At 40.0% G+C, this 25056-nt stretch overlaps 1 non-coding gene across 1 annotated transcript; it reads right to left on the bottom strand.

The window, feature by feature from the left end:
• Positions 1–15157: 15157 nt before the first annotated feature.
• On the bottom strand, positions 15158–15264 carry LOC112444657 (U6 spliceosomal RNA). The gene has a single exon (XR_003033027.1). It is a non-coding gene; the product is annotated as a U6 spliceosomal RNA (small nuclear RNA).
• Positions 15265–25056: the final 9792 nt, after the last annotated feature.

Genomic DNA, 25056 nt, shown 5'->3' on the forward strand with positions numbered 1-25056 from the left:
CTTCTGATGAAGTTATAATGCAAGAGCAAGTCAATAGAGCAACGTTAGACTTCCCAACAAACGGTGCTGGAGCCAATGGAGGGGGAGAAAGAAATAGAAGCCTCTCCAGCATTTATTGCTTGTAGACTTTTGGATCGAAGCCATTCTGACTGGCATGAAATGGTGCACTGGGACGACCCAGAGGGATGGTATGGGGAGGGAGGAGGGAGGAGGGTTCAGGATGGGGACCACATGTATACCTGTGATGGATTCATTTTGATATATGGCAAAACCAATACAATATTGTAAAGTTAAAGAAAAAGAAGCCTCTGTCCAAGCCTCACACAGTGTACAAAATTAACTCAGAATGAAACAAAGGACTTGAGTGTAACAGATAAAACTATATAACTTTTAGAAAAAAAAACAGAGAAAGTCTTTGGAATCTAGACTAAGCAAAGAAATCTTAGATTATCAAATCTAACATTACTCAAAGCATAGTCTCAATAGTCACACCACATAACCACATATACATATGCCATGCTGCTGCTGCTGCTAAGTCACTTCAGTCGTGTCAGACTCTGTGGGACCCCATAGACGACAGCCCACCAGGCTCCCCAGTCCCTGGGATTCTCAAGGCAAGAACACTGGAGTGGGTTGCCATTTCCTTCAATGCAGAAAAGTGAAAAGTGAAAGTGAAGTTGCTCAGTCATGTCCGACTCTTAGCGACCCCATGGGCTGCAGCCTACCAGGCTCCTCCGTCCATGGGATTTTCCAGGCAAGAGTACTAGAGTGGGGTGCCATTGCCTTCTCCGATACATATGCCATAGTTATACATAAATGAACTCCTAGAGTATCTCTATTTTTTCCTCAGAAAAAAAAAAAAATTAAGTAAAAGCCACTCCATTCTGAAGGAGATCAGCCCTGGGATTTCTTTGGAAGGAATGATGCTAAAGCTGAAACTCCAGTACTTTGGCCACCTCATGCAAAGAGTTGACTCACTGGAAAAGACTGATGCTGGGAGGGACTGGGGGCAGGAGGAGAAGGGGACGACAGAGGATGAGATGGCTGGATGGCATCACTGACTTGATGGACGTGAGTCTGAGTGAACTCCGGGAGTTGGTGATGGACAGGGAGGCCTGGCGTGCTGCGATTCATGGGGTTGCAAAGAGTCGGACATGACTGAGCGACTGAACTGAGCTGAACTGAAAAGCCACTCATGATGAAACAGAAAAAATGGCTTCTCATCTGTTTGGCCACATTCGCTGGGTTTAACAAAACACATTTCCTCCTGATTCATTAGCATGCTTCCAAAGTTTATTTGAAGCCTTTTCTTTTAAGGGCATCATGTATAAAACTTAATGTTGTGGCTTCTCAAGCTGTTATAGAACAGCTAACATGTTATGATATATTATTTGCTCAAGATTCAAGACAAGATTTTCTCATGATGCTGACAAAAGTAGCAATTTCAAAAAGTCTTTTAGTATTCAGCAGTTTAAATGTAACCACAGAGAAAATGATTATTTTACGTGTGTGTTTCTATGGAGCTCTCTTATTAATCAGTAATTAGCTATATTAAATACATTATAGAAGAAAATATTTAATATTTAATTTCTTAAATAAGCCCTCCCCACCACCACTACCTCTGTCTCTCTCCTTTTCACCAAACAAGTCATTCCAGTAACAGTGAGATGGGAAGGAAAGGAAAAGAGATGAGTTGAGTGGTATTTTTTTTAGACAAAAGTACATCATTAAATTAATTTTTCATTGTTCTCACCACTGACATTTTTCATCCCTCTTTATGAAAATGAATTGTACAAGTGTATCCCATATATTGACAAAATTTCTGGGAAGTTGGGAATGTGAAGTTTTTGCCATCTATTTTGCCCAAGTTGAATCAAATATTCCTCTATACTCTACAAAAATCAGTGTGAGTCTGTGTAAAACTACTTATTATCCTTACTTAGTATATTTTTTCTTTTTTTTTTTCTGATACTTCTTTATTTATTTATTTATTTATTTTTTATATTTTTTTTCTAATTTTATTTTATTTTTAAACTTTACATAATTGTATTAGTTTTGCCAAATATCAAAATGAATCCGCCACAGGTATACATGTGTTCCCCATCCCGAACCCTCCTCCCTCCTCCCTCCCCATACCATCCCTCTGGGCCGTCCCAGTGCACCAGCCCCAAGCATCCAGCATCGAGCCTGGACTGGCAACTCGTTTCCTACATGATATTTTACATGTTTCATTGCCATTCTCCCAAATCTTCCCACCCTCTCCCTCTCCCACAGAGTCCAAAACACTGTTCTATACATCAGTGTCTCTTTTGCTCTTGACGTTTTGTAAATAATATGACAAAAGTTTAAGGATCTAACAAAAATGTCTAAAGTTTGCCCTCACAATTTTGTCTAGCAAAAATATTATTGTAGTGTTTCTTTAATTACTTTATTCCTTGTCCTTAAAGTTGACTTTGAGGTGAAGGCACACACTTTTTTTTTTTTTAATATATTCATGCACTTAACAAACCTATACTCTTTTCAAGCCCTATTTTCTTAAACTTATGGAGTTATGTATATACATAATGTGTACAAAGGATTCCCAAAGCATTACTCCTCTTCAGCCCACTGAAACGCTAAGTTCAAATTCTTGAGACTTCGTGGAATGTACATGTTCTGTTCGCAGAGAAATCCACTTTAAAAAATTGAAGTAGTATTAGGGAAAGGATTATAAATTGCAAAATATCTCAAAAACTATATTTCGATCTTAGACTTGTTAAATTTTTACTTAAAAGAAGACAGATTTATGAACTACTGCCTTGGCACATGTGAAGAACGAGTTTATTTAGCATATCTTACTTTTAACCAACTCCCTGAGGCCACACAGCATCCTGGAAATAAAACAGAAAAGGCTCAGGGAATTTCTTTTAGCCTCTCCCGCCTGCCTGAGACTGGCAGGTGTTAAGTAGACCTTTGTGTTTCAGTTTCTTTATCGTGTAGACCTGATAACATGTGCTTTGCTCATCTGCAGATATGAAATATGTCAGTGCTTGTATAGTTGGTACTGTTCTGAGCACTTTACATGCGTGGTAGAATGAAATTTGAAAGATTTAGCTGAAGCTCCAGTACTTTGGTCACCTGATATTGAAGAGTCGACTCATTGGAAAAGACCCTGATGATGGGAAAGATTGAAGGCAAAGGAGAAGGGGGCACAGAGGATGAGAAAATTAGATAGCATCACTGAGACTCAATGGACATGAATTTAAGCAAATTCTGGGAGATAACGGAGGGCAGAGGAGAATGACATGCTGTAGTCCATGGGGTCGCAAAGAGGTAGACACAACTTAGTGACTAAACAGCAAGAAAATGTGTTTTTCGTTTCTGGCATGTCTGGTATCTCCACCCTCCCCAGCACCTTCTCAAATTCAGGAAGCAGTAGGGAAATGGTGATTTATCTCACTGCCCTTGGGTAGAAATTCTTATAGTAGTGATACAAGCAATCTGATTAACTTTTCTGTCTTTTTTTCTTTTAAATAGACTTCGGAACCTCAAGGCAGAGTACATGTCCTTGAGAAAAGGCTTTTTTTTTTTTTTTTTTTTTTTTAGTTTCAATCTGTATTAATTTGGGCTTCCCAATGCAGGAGAACCAGGTTCAATCCCTAGGTCGGGAAGATCTCCTGGAGAAGGAAATGGCAACCCACTCCAGTATTCTTGCCTGGAAGACCCCATGGACAGAGAATCCTGGTGGGCTACAGTCCATGGGGTTGCAGAGTCGGACATGACTGAGCAACGTCACTTCTCAATCTGTATCCATGGAATAGCAAGAGCCAAGATTTCCTATCTAGACAATAGCAAAGAATATGCAATAAGAGCTGGGGATTTTCCCCCCAAATATGATTTTTCGATCATATTTAAGATTCCATGTGCTGGAAAAAGGAAGAAAAATTGGAGAGAGAAGAGGAGTCCAGGAAATGTATCTGTGTAGGGACTATCTCCAGAGTAACCTTTGGTGATTTAGCCTTAGGTTGAGAAACTGAGCTTTGAATAAAAATTTCAATTAAGAAAATAAATATGGAATTTAGAAAGATGGTAATAAAAACCCTGTGTATGAGACAGCAAAAGAGACACTGATGTATAGATCAGTCTTATGGACTCTGTGGGAGAGGGAGAGGGTGGGGAGATTTGGGAGAATGGCATTGAAACATATATAATATCTGTATGAAACGAGTCGCCAGTCCAGGTTCGATGCACGATGCTGGATGCTTGGGGCTGGTGCACTGGGATGGCCCAGAGGGAGGGTATGGGGAAGGAGGAGGGAGGAGGGTTCAGGATGGGGAACACAGGTATACCTGTGGCAGATTCATTTCAATATTTGGCAAAACTAATACAATATCATAAAGTTTAAAAATAAAATAAAATTAAAAAAAAAGAAAATAAATCTATGCAGAATTAATTAAACTGAAGAATTCTGAGTAAAACTAAAGTGAATATATCAATGTCTTAGCTTAATGTTAAATTAACTAGAATAGATTAAAGATAAGAATAGATTTTCCTGATTTGTTAAGAATCCATTTCATAACTTCCATAGTAAGTGAGAAAACTATATAAACATTTAACTCAGTCTCAGAATTAAAATGTATTATTATATCATAACATTGGGAATAATTTCATTATCTTATATTTTGTTGTTTAGTCGCTAAGTCATGTCCAACTTTTTTGCAACCCCATGGATTATAGCCTGCCAGGCTCCTCTGTCCATGGGATTCTCCAGGCAAGAATATTGGAGCAGGTTCTAATTCCTTCTCCAGGGGAGCTTCCCAAACCAAGGATAGAACCTGCATCTCCTCCTGCACTGCAGGCAGATTCTTTACCACTGAGCCACCTGGAAAGCCCATCTTTGTTATATATGTGGCTATTTTTCTTAAATTATTAATATTTTATATTATCTAGCAATGTTAACACGGAAACCTAGAGAAAGCAAAACGTGTGAATTAATATCTGCAGACTTGTAATAATTGAGTTACAATTTACTGAATGAATTTACAGTTTTTGTCCCTCTCCCCCAGCACAATGGTCTCCATGAGATTGAAACAGAAGAGTGCCAGGGCAGAGAATGAGGAAGGAATGTTGTCGACTGAACTGGTAAATGAAGCCTAAGACTAGAGGGAAAAGGAAAGAGATTTGTGTTCTCTATTCACGGTGAACATAACAGCCACCTGTGTACAGTTATGTCATCTCCAGTTTAAATTACGGTCTATCCTGGGGCCATCCTTGCAAATACCATGTGGCTTTGTCACGTCTCCATCCCCCTGCAATGGAGAAGTTATTTTTTATTCCCAGTTGACCTAGAAATCACACAGTTCTATCACGCAAAAAGGGTTTAAGAAATTTACTCATGTGTGTGTAGTCGTTGTTCTACAAGAAGCTGGTGGCGAGAACACACCAGGTGCTTCTGAGAGGTTTCTGCTTTGTGGCTGCACACTTAAAAATCAGAGCCAGTTTCCCGAACTTTGAAGCAGAGGCCATGAATCCATACCTGCAGCATCATGTCCAAGGGATTCCCATACCCTTTAAAAAAAATAATTTTGGGCTGTGTGGGGGTCTTTGTTGCTGTGCAGGCTTTCTCTAGCTGCGGCAAGCAAAGGCTGCCCTAGGTGCAGTGCGGGGGCTTCTCACGGCGGGGGCTTCTCTTGCTGAGGAGCACGGGCTGTAGGGTCCGTGGGCTTCAATATTTGCAGCACGTGGGCTCAGTAATTGGGTTCCTGGCTATAGAGCACAACCTCAACAGCAGTGACACATGGGCTTGATTGATCCAAGGCAAGTGGGATGGTCCCAGGGCAGGGATCAAATCCATGTCTCTGGCATTAGCAGGCAGATTCTTGTCCACCGTGCCACCAGGGAAGTCCTCCCATGCGCTTCTTTAATGTGGATCCATCCACTGCTCAGGTTTGAAACATGCTAGTCAGTGCCCATTCAGAGATTTGCCCATCAGCTAGCCCATCAGCTAGCTTTGATGTCTTGCCCCCATCTTTTGGGTCATATGGATCCTTTTAAAGATGTTATCCTTTTAAAGATGTTAAAGTTTTAGAGAAACTTCTGTCTCTCAAACTATCTTCCTTTTTAGAGTCTTTTCTGATTCAGAGTCTTTTAAAAATATTTGAGTATTATTATTATTATATGATAAATTAAATATGTTCTTATTTGGTAATTGTTAATTGTAAATTAATTATATACTAATACTGTAATTAATAAATTATTAATTATTAAATACATGGTTTAGGTGACAGGTTTTCTTATCTGTTTTTCTTACACAAAACAAAATGTCATATAAGATTTAACTAAGTCACTGAACATCAAGTGAATTTGCTTTTATCCCAATAGTTGTAAACAGACAAAAGTTGCAAAACCAAAGTATATTGCTAAGTGTAGACTGATCTCTGTGATTGCATGTTGCACTCCTTGTTCAGTGCTGAAGGGAACACAGAGATGCATGATATGCAGAGAGATAGTCAAGGAATGAGAAGTGAAAAGATATATATTAGCTTGTCTATAATGTGGTATTTAATGGAAATAAAGCTTATGCTATATTATATATAACATGATTTATTTTCAAAGTTTATATCACAGCAAAATTTACTCTGTCAAGGATGTTACATCAAAATATTAACCATGAGTATCTCATGATGACAGGATTAGAATGAATTTAAATTTTATTCCCATGTTCATTTATTTCTGAGTGTTTTAGAATGCAGTTATATTCTTGTTATAACCTGGTTTTATGTGAAAATAGTTTTTGAGAAGTTGTGGTGTTGCTAGGAAAGATAGTGACGTCACTCAGTCGTGTCCGACTCTTTGTGACCCCATGGGCTGTAGCCTACCAGGCTCCTCAGTCCATGGGATTTTCCAGGCAAGAATACTGGACTGGGCTGCCCTTAAAGATAAGCTATCACTAAGGTAAGCAAGAATCCCCAAACAGGAATGTGTAATGGTGGGAAAAGTGAAGGATACTGAGGAGAGTTGAGGTCCAGTCCAAACTTATCAAAATCTGGAAAGTAGTGGAAAAATGCTCTGGGGATTTTTGTGGAGCACTCTGAATGCTAAAGAAATGATTCTGCTTCTGATCTGGTAGGCAACATGGTAAATGCTTAGCAGGTAATATATTCAGAGTAGGGTTTTAGGAATATCAGTCCTAAAACATGGTATGAAATACAGTGAAAAATGTGGGAGAGGAGACTGATCAAATGATGCTAAGTTATTTGTTCTTATAAGGAGAAAAGATATTTAATTATGTGCAAAAACTAATTTGAGAGATCAGTTTTACAGAGGGTTTTGTTGTGTTCAGTTGCTTTGTCGTTTCCGACTATTTGTGACCCCATGGACTGCAGCACACCAGGCTTCCCAGTCCTTCACCGTCTCCCAGAGCTTGCTCAAACTCATGTCCATTGAGTCAGTGATGCCATCCAACCATCTCATCCGCTGAAGTCTCCTTCTCCTCCTGCCTTCACTCTTTCCCAGCATCAGGGTCTTTACTGATGAGTCAGCTATTTGCATCAGGTGGCCAAAGTATTGGAGCTTCACCATCAGTCCTTCCAATGAATATTCAGGACTGATTTCCTTTAGATTGACTGGTTTGACTCCTTGCAGTCCAAGGGACTCTTAAGGGTCTTCTCCAACACCACAGCTCAAAAGCATCAATTCTTCAGTGTTCAGCCTTCTTTATAGTCCAAATCTTACATCCATACATGACTACTGGAAAAACCATAGTTTTAACTATATGGACCTTTGTTGGCAAAGTAATGTCTCTGCTTTTTAATATGCTATCTAGCTCTGTCATAGCTTTCCTTCCAAAGAGCATGCACATTTTCATTTTGTGGCTGCAGTCACCATCTGCAGTGATTTTGGAGCCCAAGAAAATAAAGTCTCTCACTGTTTCCACTGTTTCCCCATCTATTTGCCATGAAGTGATAGAACTGGATGCCATCATCTTCTTTTTTTGAATGTTGAGTTTTAAGTCAGCTTTTTCACTCTTCTCTTTTACCTTCATCAAGAGGCTCTTTAGTTCCTCATCTCTGCCATTAACATGGTGTCATCTGCATACCTGAGGTTATTGATATTTCTCCCAGCAATCTTGATTCTGGCTTGTGGTTCAGCCATCCTGGCACTTCGCATGATGTACCCTGCATAGAAGTTAATAAGCAGGGTGACAGTATACAGTCTTGATGTACTCCTTTCCCAATTTGGAACCAGTCTGTTGTTCCATGTCCAGTTCTAACTGTTGCTTCTTGACCTGCATATAGGTTTCTCAGGAGGCAGGTAAGGTGGTCTGGTATTCCCATCTCTTTAAGAATTTTCCACAGTTTGTTGTGATTCACATAGCCAAAGGCTTTAGTGTAGTCAATGAAGCAGAAGTAAGGAGGGTAAGGAAGACAAATAATATAACATGTAACATCTAATCATACTATATTCTCCCTGAATTAGAGACTTGCCTGTTTCTCTGTGTGCACATGTGTGCTCAGTCATGTCCGACTCTTTGAGACCCCATAGACTGTAGCCTGCCAGCCTCCTCTGTTCATGGAATCATCCCAACAAGAATACTGGAGTGGGTTGCTTCCAGGGAACCTGCCTGACCCAGGGATCGGACCCCTGTCTCTGTGGCTGCTGCACGGGCAGGCGGGTTCTTTACCGCTGAGCCACTTGGGAAGCCCATGCCTGTTTTTCTGTAGACCCTAGGAAGACCACCTTACTTACACAGGAGTTAGTTTCTATCCTCTCAGTTTTCCTTAATAAAGGCTTTGTCAGGTAGAACTAGTTCTAGTTATAAAAAACTAGTAAAACTTCTGTCTTAACTTGTTAATTGACAAAGCATTTGTGACTGTTACTTTGGATTACTAGTGACTTGGAAATTGAAATACAGCTCTCAGACCAGCAGGTCTTATGTAGCTTGAGTTCTTTTACTGAAAATAAACTGGCCAATAAAAAGGAATGAGCAAAGAATCAAAGAGAATTTAGACAAAACATCTAAATAGGAAAATAATTTGCATTTATCTCTTAAAAGCTGATTTAAAATTTTATCTTAACATGTGTGAATCCTCAATCATTTATTTATTCATAATCATAACTCTAATTTTTAAATTCACCTATGTTTCCAAAAGTTAGAAAATTTCCAAAAATTAAAAAAAAACTTTAATTGGGAAATCAAATTTTAGTTTTCCTCAGTAATCTAATTCCAAATCCTTTCAGCTTTTTTTTTTTCCTTTCCAAACTCCAGTGACAGAAACTAGCTCTGTGCTTCCAAATTTCTGGAATAGTTGCAGATGAGTTGCTATAAATGCCAACTTTCTGGTCTGGTCTAGTATGATAATTTTGGTGGTAGTTTTTCATAGCTGGTGTTTTTGAATCCATTTACAGGAGAAATGTAGCTTTTTTTTTTTGGAGGAAATTGCACTTAAGCAAGGCATGTTTTTCTAAGCATTTTTTTTTTTTTCAGTATCTGTGGAAAAAAAAAACCAAAAAACCAAAATCTAGAAACATCTGTTTTCCTTCAAATCTCTGTGACTTTCCATGTCCATTCCTTAGTTATTACCAACAACTGAGTGTAAAGTGGGTGATTTCTCTAGGATGCTCTGTACAGAAAAACAGGAAAAAATAAACAGGAAGATAATATTTCTGAACCCATAAGATATGCACTTTGGATTGGCAAGCAGCTCTCAGTTCTTAAACCAAATTGTGATCTAGGTTAACTTGCTATTTGAATTTGTTTGGTTCCTATCTCATTTCAACAAAATCTCCATGCATTTTAGGGTAGAAAATTTTGGAAGAGGTGAGACTGACCCTGAAGGTAGTATTATGGCTCATGGATTTGTGTATGCCTTGGGGCTTGCTCTACAATAGGAGATGACTCTTCTGAAATTTTTCATATCCCGCCATTAACTTATTTAGTAATCCTGGAGAAGCTACTTAAATCATTCTCTTAATTTCATCAACAAAATGCGAGTAATTAGACTTATGTACATCATTGAAATTTTCTGAACTATGAAAAATACAGGAATTAGTAACTTACTTGGTGGCTCAAATGGTAAAGAATCTGCCTGCCAAGCAGGAGACCTGGGTTTGATCCCTAGGTCAGGAAGATACCTGGTGAAGGAATGGCTACCCACTCCAGTATTCTTGCCTGAAGAATCCCATGGACAGAGGAGCCTGGTGGGCTCCACTCCATGGGATTGCAAAGAGTCAGACACAACTGAGCGAAAACACTTTGTGATTAAAACCAGAGTCTACTTTCCAAAAAATAAGATTGTTCTATAAGTATAGTCATAGCTCATATGTAGTTTTATAGAAGAAGGGCAGACAGAGCTTGGGGATTTCTTTTGAGTGCTTGTTAGGGAAAAAACATAGGATGAGATCCATTTTACACTTAATTCTCACTTAATTCTCACACAAACCCTATGGAATATGTAGTATTTCCTCCTTTCGCCCCCAAATGGAGTGTGATAAATGGATACATCTGCCACTGCAGAGTTGGTCAGAGACAGAAGTGGAACTCAAAGTATGCTTTGACTCTGAAACTCAGAGCCTGTTGACAGGTCACAGTGCCTAAGAGCTGATATTGATAGTCGTACAGGGAGGGCTGAAAGTCAGTTTGAGACCTCTTCCTTTTTTTAGCAATGTGGTTCCACTGATGTTAGGATGACTAATTAGTTCACCTGGAGATAGGGAGATGGTGAAGGTGGCTGAATAGTCACATAAGCTTTCTCAACCTTCTCCAACTGGTTGTAAAAGAGAAAGTCACAGTGATTCTAAATGTGAAAGGGATGCTGTGTGAGGGGAGTTCACCACCCCTGAGAGGAGAGTCCTCTAGAAGGAAGCAAATGCTGCTAGCAACATGAACAGGCTTAGAAGCAGATTCTTCCCCAGGAGCCCTGATGGAGTCCAGCCCAGCCAGCCTTAGGCATCCAACCTGTGGGACCCTGGGTAGGGGACTCAGCCCCTCTGGACTTCTGGCCTTTGGAGTGTAAGTTAATAAGTGGGTGTTGTTTGAAGCTGCTTGCATTCTGATAATTTGTCTTTAAGTAACAGAGACCCAGTGTGCACTTGGTGACATGCTAGTGTTCCTCTCGATACAATTCCTTATTATGAACCTGGCTGCCTCCTTGGATAATTGCATCCATTTGTTATTATTCCTTAGGATAAGGAGGCTTGCTCACCTGGAAATCTTGTTCCCCTTAATTTGAGCAGGTACACATGTGTCAAGTCAGAATAATACACTGATTCTGTCACCTTTTAAAATGCTGTTTATAAAGAGGATATAGTTTGGTCTAAGACCTTGTATTTCTTATGCACAAAGAGTGCACCAAGTTTGCAGCAAAAGATGCGAAGACCTAGTCAGTAGTAGCACACTGTCTGCAAAGGGCGTCCATGTTTTTGTGAAGGAAACATATTATCACAGAAAAAGCATCTTGTGTGCTGTTAGGAATTTAAAATGCTGTGAGTCCATTGGAATATCTGGCAACTTTGCTATGAAGTCTTGTTTTCATTAAAATGGTTTGGGCTGAACCTTTCTTTGATAGTTTAAGATTCCTTTCCATTCTCCCCTCTCCCCACCTCCAACCCCCTCTCTTAAAAATCACTGGTATTTTGGCAAATCAGGCAGACTTAAAAACAAACTTGCTTAACATTTTGCCAAGCATCTCTCTAATAATGACACAGAACATTGGAGGGCATGCTTCCTCCATGCCGCTGTTGTGCATGTGTTTGGTTTTCGCATGTTAATCATGAACTGTGTATATTGCATGGAGAACTAATGGCCTCATTTATCCATTTCCAGGGCCTTTATATGTCACGAAAGCCCACTTGCTGATGTTGCTGAGGCATGTAAACAAACTCAGTTGTAGTATTAATATTTGTTTACCTCTCCAGCATTTCTTTAGTCACTTCTTCCTTGATTTTGTCCTCTTTGATCTATTCTTGTTTTGGTTACTGTGTAATAAAATATCTGTATTTATTACTGTAAAACTACAATACTTGTATTAAGGTCACTGATTCTACTGGTCAGGAATTCAGATGGGGCAGAGCAGGGATGGCTTGTGACTGCCACATAATGTCTGGGGCCTCCGCTGAGGGAGTTTCAAATATCTGAGGGCCAGAGTCATCTGGAGGGTTCCTCACTCAGATGTCTGGTGTCTGGCCTGGGGTGACTCAAAGGCTGGACTCAGCTGGGACTCTTGATGAGGGGCATCTACCCGATCCTCCTCCATGTGGGGTGGGAGACACATGGCACAGTGGGGAGGTTCTGGAGGAGGACACCGCGGAGGCAGAATCCAGAGAATGAGTCTCAGATGACCTGGACCAAAAGAGAAGCTGGATGAATGAGCCAGCCTCAAGGTCAGGTGGCCGCACCTGCGCTGTACTTGATGGACTGAAACCAGCACAGGCCCATCCAGACCGAAGGAAGAAGAACAGATTGCACTTCTGTTTTCTTTTTCTTTATTGACTTGGCTTAGTTATGGCACGTGGACTCTTTCGTTGTGGCATGGGAACTCTTAGTTGTGGCGTGTGGTGTCTAGGACCCCAACAAGGGATGGAACCTGGGTCCCCTGCGTTGGGAGTTTGGAGTCTTAGCCACTGGACCATGAGGGATGTACTTAGACTGCATTTCTTGATGGGAGTGTCACAAAGCACATTTCAGAAACACATTCTGTGTGGGATACATTTGGTGCCCATCCTCAGGAAATAGAATATGCTACATTCACTGTCAGGCTACAAGAGTTCAAATCTCACAGTCTGCAAATACAGTCACTGTCTTCTGAGACTCCAAAGCCTCACTCTATTTTGGCTTCTATCTCGGGCTCAAGCTCCAGATTCTTGTCATCTAAATCAGGTGACATGTAGATAAGACACCTTGGATGCAATTCCTCAAGTGTGGTTTCTCTCAATCTGATCTGAGAGTGAAAGAGTCAGGTTATCTGACTCCAGAGAGCAAACATGTGATGGTCAAACAGATTTAGGATAACACTAATAGACTGTCCTATTCAAAAACAGAATCTCCTGTCCCTAGCAATTCTGAAATCCAGCAGGGCCATGTTACTGGTTCCTTGATGAAGGCTCAGACCCACAACCTAAGAGATGCTCTCTGTGGCTTTTGGATTCATCCTGGGCCCTTCATTCCTCTCCCAGGACATTCTTCTTTTTCATAAGTGGTAGCCCACATTTATAGCTGAGCAGATGTTTGTTTATTTTGCTTTCATCCTGTATTTTGTCTGTAGAAGCTTGAGGAGTCAAAGACTCTTCATTTTGTGCTATCTCTGTTGCTTTCAGTTTCAGTGAACACATTTCCTTAAAACCCTGTGGGTTTGCTATATGTCAACTTACGAACCTAACCCTTTAGATGAAAATCTATATCCACACATCTCTTCTAAATAAGCCCATTTCTGCACTGGGCCACTTGTGCAACTTCTGTGGAATCCTTAAGACTGAAAAAAAAAAAAACAAACCTACTTTTCCCCTTAACGGAGGCAGACCCTGAAGAGCATTAGGAAGCTGTCTGCCCATCTGAATGCATCCGCAGATTATGAACGTAAATCTTTTTGAGGCCTTCACGAAGGCTTCCCAGTCACACATAAAGTTTCATCTTGACATCTCGACTCTGTGACAGTGTTTTTCTGTTAGCACTCTGTTTGATATTTGAACCGAAGATCCTTTCTTATTTAAGGTTTTTCTGTTGTGAACTGCTTTCCTACGGTCTCTACAGTTGCTCTTGAAAACCGAATATAGTTAGTTTTTCAGGTCATTGCTCTGCTGTGACCTTCTACCACAAGCTGCGAGAGAAGCCACGGGCACCAGCTCCTCTTCCAAAGCCTCGTTACCCAGCTTGCTGAGTTCATCAGTGTTTTCCTGATTTCCCCCAGGACTGTTTCCTTTCCTCTAGCTTCCAACAGCAATCTCCCCAGGCCTTCATGGATTGTCTGAGGGCCACCTGCATTCCGATGACTGTGCTAACAAAATACCACAAGCTGAGTATTTAAAACAGAGGTCCATTCTTTCACGGTTCTGGAGAACCAACCTAAAACTGGGTTTTACTGGCAAAACCAAGGTGTCAGTGGGGCTCAGTTCCCTCTGAAATCTCTCGTGGAGAATCTCTTCTTTGCCTCTCTCTCTTCTGTGGCCCTGCCTGCCTCACTTGCATCTCTGCTCGGGTTTCACATGGCCTCCTCTCTCTGTGTACAGCCTTCCTCCTTCTCCCTCTAATAGGACACTGTGACAGGCCTGGATAAGCTGTAAATGACCGGTCACAAGATCTTTCATCTTTTCTTCTGCAAGATTACACAAGGTTATATTGACAGGTGTCTCCTCAGGAATGGGGATGTGGGTGTCTCTTGGTGCTCATTTTTTAGTTTACCACAGGCTTTTCAGAGTTCTTGAAGAAGGAAACGGCACCCCACTCCAGTACTCTTGCCTGGAAAATCCCATGGACGGAGGAGCCTGGCGGGCTGCAGTCCATGGGGTTGCAAAGAGTCGGACAGGACAGAGAGACTTCACTTTCACTTTAGGGTTGGTTTTTGACAGTGTTTCATTTCATGGCATCCAGTTCTATTTAAATTACTATTATTGCCTAAACGCAGCACCTAAGACTTTGCACCCGTACCCCCCTCCCCCCCAAGAAAAATTCCCAGTAGACGCCTAATTTCTACTCGGTGGTATCGGGGGCCTCTGCTGGGGCTGGTCGGAAGGACCGCCGTTTGGAATCAGGCATGTGTCCGCTGCTGGGCTGCGCGCAGTGAAGGCGGGCTCAGCGGGAAAGCGGACGGATCACACGTGCGAGGCTTCTCCGTGTCGCTCAGGCTTCCCGTAGCGTGAGTGCCCTGGGGAGCTGTTCAGCTCACTGTGCTTCACTGACTCAACACAGTCACAGCCCAACCAGGCAGAAGCGGGTGGGACCCTCAACGGGGGTGATCGCACAGCACGGTATGGAGGACGTGGGAGGAGAGAGATTCCCACAGCCGTCTGTGAAAAATGCACACAGGACAAAATAAGAAATAGCAAGTACTGAATACACAGGTTATGTTATTAACTCAATTTTATTATTATTATTTTTAATTTTATTTTTTAAATTTTATTTTATTTTTAAACTTTACATAATTGTATTAGTTTTGCCAAATATCAAAATGAATCCGCCACAGGAAAAAATATGGAACGCTTCACGAATTTGCGTGTCATCCTTGCGCAGGGGCCATGCTAATCTTCTCTGTATCGTTCCAATTTTAGTATATGTGCTGCCGAAGCGAGCACTAATTTTATTTTATTTTTAAACTTTACATAATTGTATTAGTTTTGCCAAATATCAAAATGAATCCGCCACAGGTATACATGTGTTCCCTATCCTGAACCCTCCTCCCTCCTCCCTCCCTATACCATCCCTCTGGGTCGTCCCAGTGCACTAGCCCCAAGCATCCAGTATCGTGCATCGAACCTGGACTGGCATCTCGTTTCATACATGATATTTTACATGTTCAATTTTAAACTTACCTACTCCATGGCTAAGAGGACGCACATCCACACACACAGACACACACACAGTATGTGAGACCTTGAATCACGGTCTCATCAATTCCTTATGAAACAAAGATCTGAGGAACAGCTTGGTGCTGCTAGGTAGAAATGTGTGAGGGCTGTGCATTCATAAGAGGGTGACTTGAAAAGCCACTGAGGAACAAAAAGGAAATATTTTAAGAATACCTGAGTCATAAGTATTTTTTATTTTTTTGTCTCAATAATTCTCTGGAAGCTGGACTGTTTGGGAGGCGGAAACAACTCCCCAAGATGCCTGGAAGAATTCCTTCCACTTCGTTTATTCCTCAGGGTTAACTTTTTAATGACTTTGATGAGTAGAATTATTTCAACCTGGTGTTTTTCAATTGCAACTTTTAGAGAGGGTTTGGATAGTGTCCTCTGTCTTTATTTCCCCTGTGAGTAGTTGCTGGCAGAGAGCAGAGGGGCTTCTTCCATCACTTGGCATATTGTTTCTCTTTGCAAATAGGAAGGAATACTCTTATCATGGAATCAAACTAGAACAAGGCTTCCAACCACTCTAAAAATAGAGTGAAAATTATGATACTGTGAAAACTATTATATTAATGGGATTGAAGAAAAAAGTGCAGAGGGGGAAATATTGGGAAGAGCCATTTTCAGAATTTCCAAATGCAAGGCTTTACACTTTCTGAAGACTTAGATTAAATTTTTCATTTCATAGGAAGCTGGCCTCAAGCTTTGGCACTTGTCACACCTTTATTTCGGCTGGCATCGCTCTCCCTGTGGGTCACTTGGTTGTTTCACCTGTGTGCTTTCTTCATGCAGCCAGAGTCTCTTAGTTTGTTTGGTTTGTTTCCTTCCGTTGACATGTCTGAGTATCCTGATAGCCCTAGTTCTGCTGGGTGGTATGTGACTCTCAAAATGCTATTCGTGTACTTTGCGGCCAAAACGCCATGGAGCTGAAACGGAACATTGTTTTTCATGATTTATAACAACATGGGAGGAAGATTAGATATCTCACATAATTATTTTGGATTTGGCAGGTTCTTGAACTGGGTTTTAAATGATTAGAAGAAAAAAAAAGCCCCCTTTGAGCAAAATACTGCTTTGTCATCTTGATTTTAGAGTGTTCTTGCACTCAAAGCAGCGAAATGTGTGGAAATGTAAAAAGGAATACATATTTCTGAGCTTTAAGAAATTGCCTCATTTTTTTTTTTTTTTTCATTTCTATGGCACATTATTGGTAGGTAGGAAGTTGTCTGTTTCTGTAAAAACACCTGGAGGAATTCTACCTTCCCTGGACTCAAGGAAGATTCAGCTTTTCTTTTTTTCACTTTGGGTCAGATCAGTAGTACAGGACTCGGGCAGATTGCCCCACAGGCCTCCATAGAGCCCAGAAATCCAGGCTATTCTCAACATACTCTGTTTTTCAGTATTTGTCTCCAAAGTAGGATGCTACTCTCCAATTTCATGAGTAGTTAAGTGAGAACCCCACCTCTCTACCATTTCTCTCTGCCAGAACCTCCAGAGAGCCAAAGCCTTAATTCCATTCTATTTCATGTAGATCACTGTTTTCAGTTCAGTAGAGGCAAAGAACTTCGAGTTGGAAACAGTCAGAGAAAAGTGATTTTAGATCATCAATTTTGCAGCTAGATGTTAGAGAAAAAAAAATATCTGACCCTTCAATCTTGGAAATAGAAAGTTATAAAATATGCAACATATTGCTCAGCAAAAGGCACTAACCTATTGGTATCACAGCATCTCCACATAAAGGATAGCAGTCTAATTCCCGCTGAAAACAATTCTGAATTAAAGAGATTAAAACTGGAATTTTGTTGGCTTTTCAAAACCTAACATGTAAGGGGCAAGTCAATTATTTCATGTAAATTCCATGATATGGAAAATACTCAATCTGGAGACCTTTTCATCTCAATAAAGTTTTTAATAGCTTTTTAAAAAATGAGGCACCTGTTACATCCTAGGCATTACACTAGGTATTTTACAAAATTAAAAAAATAATTTCTCCCAATTCCTAACATTTTAGTTATAATTGTTCCCATTTCAAGATTTCTCAATTTATGCATAAAACTGCAAGAAAGGACAACCACCTTTGAAGCTTGAATTCTTTGATTGGAAGATCAAGTGCACAAATATTTCAAGACCCAGAAGAAAGAAAATATTAAAAAGTTGAAAATCAGGATAGAAAGGATAAGGACTTGAAAGGATAAACTTATGAAGCCAAACATGTGACTAATAGGAATTGTAAAGAAGAAAATGTAAAATGGTGAAAATACAATAAGTAACAATATTGTGTTAATTATCTATAATTCCTAAACTAACTTGTCACTCCAGTGATAAAAGATGCTACACGTCAATGCAAGATATTCACACCTCCCAAATAAGAATGGTATCCACTCTCTTTTTCCAGTAGTTGAACTTTCTTATATTCTTTTCTGTGGCTTGAGCTGATATTCAGTTGTGAGAATTTCATTTCTAGCTAAATCAGAATCTGTTACATGCAATAGCTCTATCAAGCAATGTACTGAAAATGTGAAACATTTCAATGAAATCCATCCTTTAGTCAAACAGCTGAGATTTTCATCTTAGATATTATCTCAAAAGTTAACTTATTGAGTTTTCTTGGCTATGGAGAAAACATTACAGAGAATATGCAGTTACATGGACATGTCCGGTTTAATATAAATATAAATAGACCTTTGTGGCACCGAAGCTCATGAGACCATGGGGGCTGAAAGTTATTCTAGAAAAGGAGGCTTGGTCAGACTGCACACAGGAAAGAACAAAGTCAGCCAGAAAAATGTGAGGATTGACAGTCTGGAAATATCCTTGCTGGGCCTGACAGGACACAAGATGGAAAAGGTGCTGTCTGAAATCCTGAAATGGCATTTCATCTGCAATAAACTTACAGACAGAATGAATAATCACATTCCTTTGGTATAAAGGAAAAATTGGCAAAATGTACTAAATATTTGTTAATTGAATAGATAAAATTAACCTTTGAATATTTCAGTTTACAGGACAAGCACAAAAATAAAATAGTGATTAGAGATTTATTAAAAATTATATCTGAAATCAAGCTTGTCTTTGAAATCAAGCTTAAGACTACTTTAAGCAATGGCGCCCCAGCAAATGGATGCACTCTGAGGTGGCTGCTTCTGAAGTTTTCTCAGAAGGTGAAAATGAAAAAAGAGGAAGACAGGCGGGCAGGAGAGAAAATTAAAATTTGAGGTGATTTGTGCTAAGTTTCTTCCTTTCAAATATGACCATTGTTTATAACATTATGTGAAGAAAAACACATGTCAGTCTACCATGTATAGTGTTTTAAATTTACTCTGTTACTTACAACTTATTTGACCTCTGTTTGGAAAAGGTATATTCATTGTTACTGGAAAAACCATTTCCTGGTTCAGAGAGGTCAGAGGTTACATTCCTGTTCCTTTATTATTTTTTATCCTGGGTAGCATTAGCTTTTAACAGGCATCACTCAGCTTTTAAGCAGGCACTTTATTTTGTAGTCTCCTAGGTTTGATAAGCTTAGAGCTGCCACTTAGGAGTTGAGGTGAGAGAGTAGGGTGCAGGACATAAAAGACTTGGGAACTAGAGGTTTGAGAGAAAGTAAACATGTTAATCCAGAGCATGCTCCGGGCACTAGAAGTCACCAGAAAGATATAAAATGAGAAAATACAGAAAGACCACTAGCACTTTCAAATTTAAAATGTTAGTTTTATGTTCTCTGCTTACAGGTGCTTGACTTGATGTTCTTGTTTGTATTTCCTTAGGGGCAATCTTTTTGAAGACTGAAAGAGTAATTATTTGAAGCTTCACAGTCCATAGTTCAAAATCTTTTAATCACACAAGTGTCTATTTTAGTTATAAAGGGAATGGCTTTTCTCAAGTTTATGTAATTATATGATCTAAACTTGGTCATCTCCTTATGGTGAATTACTCCATGAAATGAATGAATGTTTATTCAGTGTTTCCAATTAAAAACCATAATATAGGGAAAAATTGTTATGAATTATTAAAAAAAACTGAATGCTTTGGAAAGGCTCAGCCAAGGAGAGTCAGTAAAAAAACAATGTGTCCGTTTAGGTCTGGGAATGCCAACAACGGTCAATGTTTAGGGCAAATGTACCAGAAGAATTTTTTTTTCAGATTGCTTTGCAATTGACTTTCTCAATTCTTTTAATGAAATAAAAACTGCCAAACATACAAAGCATTTAAGGATTTGTATATAAAACTGATATCCAGCTCCAAAGACAAGCTCTTGTTTTTACACCAAAAGCCTAGTGAATCCATGTACATGCATAAAAAAAAAGAAATTATATTTAAGGCATGATTATATTATACTTAATTATCCTCATTCTAACTTTGTAGGTTAGCCAACCACCAACTGTGAGTTATGATTAACTGTGGTCAAATCTTTCCTTCCAATAGATTTCAACCTTGAGGCACAAATTACACCACAGGCAGAATCTAAAAAACTTCCTATTTAATGTCTTTAATTTGTACAATAAAAATTAAGCACCTCATGAATTCCATACCTATTGCTAAAGTTAATGCCAGGGAGGGTGTATAATTTGACAAAAAAGTCTCCGTTGAGATTCTGTTAACATTTTCATCCAGTGAAGTGAAATTTGCTCAGTCATGTCTGATTCTTTGTGACCCCATAGGGTCAGTGTTTGAATTCTCCATGGAGTGGGTAGCCTTTCCCTTCTCCAGGGGATATTCTCAATGCAGGGATTGAACCCAGGTCTCCTGAATTGCAGAAGGATTCTTTACCAGATGAGCCACCAGGGAAGCCCAATTCATCCAGAGGGTGCCATTTTTCTCACTCTAATTCTCCTCCCACCCAAATTGTTTTTTGCTTTAGCATAAAGATTTTATATATTTATCTAAAGATCGACAACCCAAAATGCCATTAGAGAGGAAGAAGTAATCTTACACATTTCTTAGGAGAAAATGTGTTCACAAGGATTCCTTGACTATTACCTGATTGGTGATGACAAGTGCGGGTTCTGGTCCTGCAACCATCTCTGAGTGTCCCTCCCATTCAGAAGTTGTAAGGCCATCTCCAAGTTCAAGTGTGCTCATCCTCAGCATGACAAGAGGACAGATTGTAAGATGTGACTTCCTCCAATAATCGTGTTCCATAACCATGGTCTGAAGAGGCAGTGGGACTTGGGGTTTAAATGTCACCTGTCCTCTTGGAGTCCATCACTCTTCTCAACTTTGTAATCAAGTTCCTATGAAGACCACTAATGAACGACACATGATAGGCAGTGTCTGGGAAGAAGTTACCCCAACTAGAGGGTTGAATAGTTAGATTTTTTTAAAAAGCTGGTGATCGGCCCAGTCTTTCACCTTCTGAGATAACACAGGCAGGTGGACCTAAATAAAATAGAAAGTCATGCTGTAATTCCTCCATAGAGTGACAGTTAGTTTGAGAGTTTGCTAAGGCACCAGGTAACTCTCCTCTTCTGTCTTGATGCTAATTTTGAAGTGAGTAGGCCAATATTCTCCCCTTGCTCCACCTTCATACATCCTTCTGAGATTATAATTTCCAGGAAATGCCAGTCAGGGAGGTTGTGGGATGACTGATAGTATGTCTTAGGAGACAGAATCCCTGTGGTTTTCAGGAGCTAAGAAAATTAGGCAAAAGAAGAGAAAGAAGGAACATTGTTGTACCTGCTGCTGCTGCTGCTAAGTCGATTTAGTCGTGTCTGACTCTGTGCAACCCCATAGACGGAAGCCCACCAGGATCCCCTGTCCTTGGGATTCTCCAGGCAAGAACACTGGAGTGGGTTGCCATTTCCTTCTCCAATGCATGAAAGTGAAAAGTGAAAGTGAAGTCGCTCAGTCCTGTCCGACTCTTAGCGACCCCATGGACTGAAGCCCACCAGGCTCCTCCATTCATGGGATTTTCCAGGCAAGAGTACTGGAGTGGGGTGCCACTGCCTTCTCCAATTGTTGTACCTAACAGAGATTAAAAATGTTTCAGGCTAAAATTTCACAGCACTGATGAAAGAATAAAAAATAAGTGGGTAAAAAAATAGACAGCCTTGGAAGCAACCAACAGTACATAAGAAAATAATACAAGGACTTCCCGGGCAATCCAGTGGTTAAGACACTGTGCTTCCAATGCAGGCGGTTGGGTTCCATCCCTGGTCGGGGAACTAGGATCCCACATGCTGCATCCCCCCCAAAAAAAACCCCACATAATTGATACATAGAATAAGAACACATACACACACACTCATTCACCCCACATGAGGAAATAATTATTCAAAAATATCAGTAGGGCAATTGACTAAATTATTGGGGCAAAAGTTAAATTAAGCCATACAGTAAAATAAGTTTTTGATGACTTAAAAAGTTAAATATTGCAAATTCTACCATTAAGGAACCATTAATTTTTTATAGGACATTCTTTTTTCTAACGTGAAATAATTAACATTTTATGTCACAGATTCTCTGGCAAATTTATTTGTAAGTTGTTTTTCTCCTTTGAATAGTTTTATTTTCTTATACAGATATTCTACAACTCTAGGGATTTTATATCTTAGGAACAAAGGAGGTTCAATGAAATTATCATTGGGATTACAATTCAAAGAAGCATCTGATTGCTTGACCAGGGCAGTCAAATGACTTCCTTGTAAAACCACGGAAGGAAAAGAGACTTGAAGTTAGACTTGCCTGTAACAAGTTTCCCCTCTCTGAGAAGTAATGACCTAGTTCATGTCCCAGGTTCATTGTTGTAGATGTTCCTTAGTGATACCATTTTCTCCATCATCTTCATAATCGTGAAAAATCTTCTGACTACTGTAAAGGGAAGGAGGCTTAACATAAATGACATGAAAAGAGCAGATAGAAAAAGTGGTTAGACTCCATAATATTTTTGGACAGAGAGACAACATAAACTCCATGACCAGTCCAACAGCAAACAAGGAGAGATATACGTGAACAAGTAGAAACATCAAAATTTAAATAACTCTTTAAAAGTTCATACAATTTGATAAGTAGAGGAACCTGATAAAAATTGATGAAGACTGAAGAGGATTGTCACAGAGAAATCATTTGTTAATATAGGAAAGTATATCCCACCTCACCATTACCCAGCCACCTTCAAACTGAAATATTATCTGCAAGTTTTTGTGGTTGTCTAATCAAAATTTTTTAGATGAGTGTTTTATTTCAAGTCCAGCTTAGTTCCCTGATGTGTGCAGACTAGAACAGTTTACACACATGGCTACATTTTACTGGCTACAGTAAAATAAAAGTATCATCCAAAACTTGAATCTTATTGATAACATTTAGGTTTTCTGAAGATTTGCAGTATTGAATACATGGAGGATTATCTATATTTTTATTAATATTATAGTAGGAGAAGGCAATGGCACCCCACTCCAGTACTCTTGCCTGGAAAATCCCATGGACGGAAGGGCCTGGTGGGCTGCAGTCCCTGGGGTCGCTAGGAGTCAGACACGACTGAGCGACTTCACTTTATTTTTTCACTTTCATGCATTGGAGAAGGAAATGGCAACCCATTCCAGTGTTCTTGCCTGGAGAATCCCAGGGACGGGGGAGCCTGGTGGGCTGTCGTCTATGGGGTCATACAGAGTCGGACACGACTGAAGCGACGCAGCAGCAGCAGCAGCAGAGTCCTATTTTACCTTTTATCACCGGAGAAGGAAATGGCAACCCACTCCAGTATTCTTGCCTGGAGAATCCCATGGACAGAGCTGCCTGGTGGGCCATGGTCCATGGGGTTGCATAGAGTCAGACAGGACTGAAGTGACTGAGCACATTTTTACCTTTTAATTTGCCTATTGGTATTTTTTTTTTAATCTTAACTTTTTAAAAAAATTATTATTTTTTTTTACTTTACAATATTGTATTGGTTTTGCCATACATCAACATGCATCCACCACGGGTGTACACGTGTTACCCATCCTGAACCCCCCCTCCCAGCTCCCTCCCCATACCATCCCTCTGGTAAAATTATATATCACACACTCTTTTTGGTCTGGTGATTTTTATAGTTTTATTTTAAAATTATTACCTCCCTTCCTCCAAACTCTCATAATTCTACACTTTAACCTTTCACCCTTTTCAACAAACTATGCTTTCAACAACCTTGATTGAGACTTCTGTTGTTCATCTTTTAGAAGAGGTACTTAGGATTTCTATAGATCTCTATAAATTTATTTTCTTTTGAGGGAAGAAAAAGTAAAAAAAAAAAAATTCCAATATGCTAGAAATGGATGAGAACTCCCAATATAGTTATTTCTGAGTTTTGGTATTTTTTTCTCCAACAACTGTTTAATAGCTACATTCAATCTTATAAGCAAGTTATATATTAAGGACACATTTTTGCCTCCTTTGTTCAATTTAAAGGACAGGAATTTTATGCATTTCTCAGTGACATTTTCCAGAGCATGTTCCCTTTAACAATGCAGTAAGAATTCTCTAGTTAATGTTTGAGAAGTGCTGATTTAAACTGAATTTCTAAGGTTTATGACTAAGGTTGTTGTTGTTCAGTCACCATGTCATGTCTAACTATTGTGGGAGAAGGCAATGGCACCCCACTCCAGTACTCTTGCCTGGAAAATCCCATGGATGGAGGAGCCTGGTAGGCTGCAGTCCATGAGGTTGCTAAGAGTCAGACACGACTGAGCGACTTCACTTTATTTTTTCACTTTCATGCATTGGAGAAGGAAATGGCAACCCACTCCAGTGTTCTTGCCTGGAGAATCCCAGGGACAGAGGAGCCTGGTAGGAGGCCTTCTATGGGGTCATACAGAGTCGGACACGACTGAAGCGACTTAGCAGCAGCAGCAGCAGCAGCAACTGTTTGTGACCCCCTGAACTGCAGCACTCCGTGTTCCTCTGTCCCCCACTATCACCCAGAGTTTGCTCAGTTTCATGACCGTTGAATTGATGACGCCATCCAACCACCTCATCCTCTGCTTTCCCCTTCTCCTTTTGCCTTCAATCTGTCCCAGCATCAGGGTCTTTTCCAGTGAGTCAACTCTTTGCAGCAGGTAGCCAAAGAATTGGAGCTTCAGCTTTAGCCCTTCAGGGTTGATTTCCTTTAGGATTGGCTGGTTTGATCTCTTTGTAGTCCAAGGGACTCTCAAGAGTCTTCTCCAGCACTACAATTCGAAAGCATCTGATTCTTTGGTGCTCAGCCTTCTTTATGCTCCGATTCTCATATCTGTACATGACTAACAAGGAAACCATAGCTTTGACTATATGGACCTTTGTTGGCAAAGTGATGTCTCTGCTTTTTAACATGCTGTCTAGGTTTGTCATAGCTTTTCTTCCAAGGAGCAGACAACTTTTAATTTCATGTCTGCAGTCATGGTCTGCAGTGACTTTGGAGCCCAAGAAAATAAAATCTCTGTAACTGCTTTCATTTTTCCCCTTCTGTTTGCCATGAAGTGATATGACTGGATGTCATGATCTTAGTTTTTTAATGTTGAGTTTCAAGCCAGTTTTTTCATTCTCCTTTCACGAAAGTGCATTTTA

The sequence above is a fragment of the Bos taurus genome, chromosome 27, assembly GCF_002263795.3.
Source record: "Bos taurus isolate L1 Dominette 01449 registration number 42190680 breed Hereford chromosome 27, ARS-UCD2.0, whole genome shotgun sequence".
Classification (NCBI taxonomy): domain Eukaryota; kingdom Metazoa; phylum Chordata; class Mammalia; order Artiodactyla; family Bovidae; genus Bos; species Bos taurus.